The sequence below is a fragment of the Bos grunniens genome, chromosome 3 (genome assembly GCF_055505025.1).
Source record: "Bos grunniens cultivar Pamir isolate PY7600 chromosome 3, Bosgru_T2T1.0, whole genome shotgun sequence".
Taxonomy (NCBI): Eukaryota; Metazoa; Chordata; class Mammalia; order Artiodactyla; family Bovidae; genus Bos; species Bos grunniens.
Genome location: NC_141167.1, coordinates 23446885 through 23451336, shown reverse-complemented (window position 1 = coordinate 23451336; position 4452 = coordinate 23446885). Strand labels below are relative to the sequence as shown.

General features: G+C 38.5%; 1 non-coding gene across 1 annotated transcript; it reads right to left on the bottom strand.

The window, feature by feature from the left end:
• Positions 1-297: 297 nt before the first annotated feature.
• Positions 298-371, bottom strand: TRNAT-AGU (transfer RNA threonine (anticodon AGU)). Its single transcript has one exon. It is a non-coding gene; the product is annotated as a tRNA-Thr (tRNA).
• Positions 372-4452: the final 4081 nt, after the last annotated feature.

Here is a 4452-nt window from a genome sequence, read left to right as displayed (position 1 = left end):
TAGTAGCTATGCTTCCAGGTCAGTATAGAGATAGTATTCTGATAGATCTTGAGGATCTGATTGTACAGAAAGTGGAATAAATGTAAAAAAATTTCAAAATTATTTCAGGACACAAGACCAAATCAGATTTCTTTCAGTATGGCTCTTAAGTTTACTAGTTATTTCGTTTATGTAGGTTGTATAATACTCATTTCAGTTCAGTCACTTAGTCGTGTCCGACTCTGTGACCCCATGGATCTCAGCACGCCAGTCTTCCCTGTCCTTCACCAACTTCCAGAGCCTAAATAGAACACCGGCAGGCCCCACTGGGGTTTGAACCCAGGATCTCCTATTTACTAGACAGGTGCTTTAACCAGCTAAGCCACGGAGCCTTTCTTAGCCTTGTATTCTATTCTGTGGTGCCATCTGAAGATATTAGACCTTAATTTTATTTTTTACAAAATGGGAATGATACCTACCTAAAATGGTTACTATGAAGAATATATTAGGTAAATGTTGCAAAGTGATTAGTATTATACCTAAAAAAATAGTAGATGCTTAAAGTAGACATCTTTTGCTTTCCCTTTCATTATTTTGTGTATAAATCCACCCAGGCATAGACCTTAACATCATTTATTTTTATTACTTAGAATCCTATTAACCTTGTATACGTTGTGCACTTTGCTAGAGGTTTTACGTAGATTTTACAAGTGAAACTAAACACATGACTTAGTCCTTGAGAGTATTGTCCACTTGAACTTTATATGTGGCTTCTCTCAGTTGTTTGAGGGCCTGTCCTATTAACCAGTTTTGATACTAGGAAGTTTATTTTGTCCTCTGTTTATTTTGGACTTAGCGCAGTTATGTTTTGCAAATTAACCTTATTCTTTTGATCTGGGGGATGTTAGAGGCAGAAGTTAAAATTGTTATTCAGTCACTAAGTCACGTCTGACTCTTTGGGACCCCGTGGACGGTAGCCTGCCAGGCTCCTCTGTCCTCCACTATGTCCCAGAGTCTGCTCAAATTCATGTCCATTGAGTCAGTGGCTCTATCTACCCATCTGGTGGTGGTGGTTTAGTTGCTATCGTGTCTGACTCTTGGGACCCCGTGGACGGTAGCCTGCCAGGCTCCTCTGCCCATGGGATTCTCCAGGCATGAATACTAGAGTGGGTTGCCATTTCCTTCTCCAGGGGATCTTCCCAACCCAGGGATTGACTCCTGAACCCAGATTCTTTACCAGCTATGAGGGAAACCCCCATTTGGAAGTTAGAGTTAAATCTCCATAATTCAACAGAAGTAACCCTGGATCATCTCAGTCAGATAAACATCCCTGTAAGTCTTAAGAATTTGTTATGAATGTGATTGAGTAGTCACCTTTTTCAGAAAACTGTGCTGTTTGACACTAGTCACGGAAGTGTGTGTGTGTGCGCTTACTTACATACACACATGCACATAAAGCTGTAGACCCATCTCAGGTTGCTATGTAATTCTTTAGAAGTCTTAAATTTTAAAAATAGCAATTTCAAAAAATTCCTTTATAACTTAAGATAAATAAAATAAATTTTAAAGTGTTTGTTTTTGGAAATTGCTGATGAATGATTATATTTTAGCTGTTGCATCTTACTGCATATGAATTATTCATTGCTCAGAAAAATAGCCTAGTGATTAAATACACAGCCTCTGGAGTCACTCTTCTAGATTCCAGTTCCACTTCAGCCACCTAATAACTGTGTGAGCTTTGACAGGTTATCTGATTTCTTTGTGCCTAGTTTTCTCATCTATACAATGAAGATACTATTACCAATCCCATGGGATCATTGTGAATATTAAAGTAGTTAACATATAGAAAGTGCTTAAAGCAATGCCTTGCACATGGTAAGGACTGCATAAATATATGATTACTACAGTTATTGTTGTTATTGTTAAACAGCTGACAGATTATCTACTGGACTTACCTATTACATGTATGTTTTCTGAAACAATTATTTAGTACCGCCCCCTCTTTATCCTGTTTATAGTAATATTCTGTTGCTAAATAAAATAATATACTTGAATCTACCACTCAACAGGAATAAGTTAAAAATATTTTGCATTATCCTGACTCTCCTTTGTGGCCCAGCAGTTGTTCACTTATTATACATTCCTACAGCTATATGGAATAAAGAATGTGTTTTGGCATAGAAACTGCATAATTTGGAGATATTTTTGTTGATAATCTTAAACTAAAACAGTCAAACTAATTTCAGTTCCACTGGAAACCCAGGGGGGTAATTGTTTTCTCCAAATGAGAGAGAACATGCCAGCTTTTGTGTTAGTAAGTATTTCCAAGTGTTTATGTGGGGAAAATGGAAGAAAAAGAGCATTTTACTTCAGTGAATTTAATCCACCAAACTTTTAAAACCTTAGAAAAACTATTTCCACTAGACTTCTATGATAAGTAATAACTTGTATTTTGTATACCTATTACCATTTTCAAGCACTTTAACATAAGTTATCTTTGTTGTATTTCTCCATAACATGTTCATAAATTAGGTAGGACAGGGTTATAATCTACAGTTTTACAAATTTGGGTTAAGTGTCTCTTGCAGGTCACACAGTGGGGATATAAGTGGGTGTATAAGTGGCTCCGTAAGGACTTAAAACCAAATATTAGTATTTTCTCATAAATATCCTATTGAACTTTTCCTGCTATTGCTTGATATTCCTCTTAAATATTGGTTTTAATATTGGATTTTAAGAGGTGATACTTGGTTCTCGTTGATTGATCACATCTATATTTGGAGAAGGCTTAGTTTTCATCATTCAGACTCTTCAATATGTTTGTGACTATCTCCAGCCATTTGTTTTTCCTTCTCTCTACCCAGGCCCTACGTGTTGGCTAATTATCCCACTTACGAACACACCGCCAGTCTATTGAAGAGCAACGGAAGTTAAGCTAGCCAGCTTATAACTTATGAGGAGTTGTACTAGAAATGGTTAGTAGTAAAGAGTTCCATGACATTTAAAGAATTCAGTGATCTAGTTACTCCAAATAATTGGAAATTGTCATAATTTGAAAGTAACTTAAGTGTAGGATGCAAAGAGTATCTGAGACATACCTAACATTCCACTCATTAGTTGAAAGTGTGATTATGTAGCATCCAGGTCTAAAGCTGGTAAAGCTTTTCTGTTCCAGTTCAGTATTTCCAAATCCTGACTGATGAGAGTCACTCAGGAAGCAGTTAGAAAGTTTCCTCCTCTCAATCTCTGGAGATCCTGATACAATAAATTTAACTTATTAAAGAGTTTTTAAGAGTCTCTCTAGGTGATTGTGATGTTTGCCTAGGTGTTGCTGAACCATAAGGACTCTTTTGTTGACCATGATGGCTACTCCATTTCTTCTAAGGGATTCTTGCCCACAGTGGTAGATATAATGGTCATCTGAGTTAAATTCACCCATTCCAGTCCATTTTAGTTCACTGATTCCTAAAATGTCGACGTTCGCTCTTGTCATCTCCTGTTTGATCACTTCCAGTTTGCCTTGATTCATGGACCTAACATTCCAGGTTCCTATGCAATATTGCTCTTTACAGCATCGGACCTTGCTTCTATCACCAGTCACATCCACAACTGGGTGTTCTTTTTGCTTTGTCTCCATCTCTTCATTCTTTCTTGAGTTATTTCTCCACTGATCTCCAGTAGCGTATTGGGCACCTACAGACCTGGGGAGTTCATCTTTCAGTATCCTATCTTTTTGCCTTTTCATACTGTTCATGGGGTTCTCAAGGCAAGAATAATGAAGTGGTTTGCCATTTCCTTCTCCAGTGGACCACATTTTGTCAGAACTCTCCACCATGACCCCTCTGTCTTGGGTGGCCCTACACGGCATACATAGTTTAATCGAGTTAGACAAGGCTCTGGTTCATGTGATTAGATTGGTTAGTTTTCTGTGATTGTGGTTTTCAGTCTGTCTGTGCTCTGTTGGAGAAGGATAAGAGGCTTATGAAAGCTTCCTGATGGGATAGACTGACTGAGGGGAATACTGGGTCTTGTTCTGATGGGCGGGGCCATGCTCAGTAAATCTTTAATCCAATTTTCTTTTGATGAGTGGAGCTGTGTTCCCTCCCTGCTACTTATCTGGGGCCAAACTATGGTGGAGGTAATGAAGATAGTGGTGACCTCCCTCAAAAGATCCCATGCATGTACCCCTACACTCCATGCCCCCAACCCTGCAGCAAGCCACCTGACCCATGCCTTCACTGGAGAATCCCAGACACCCATAGGCAGGTCTCCTGTGGGGTCACGGGTTTCATATCATGAACTCCTTATTGCCAAATTCATACTTAAATTGAAGAAAGTAGGGAAACCACTAGACCATTCAGGTATGATCTAAATTAAATACCTAACAATTATACAGTGGAAGTGAGAAACAGATTTAAGGGACTAGATCTGATAGAGTGCCTGATGAACTAAGGATGGAGGTTCATGACATTG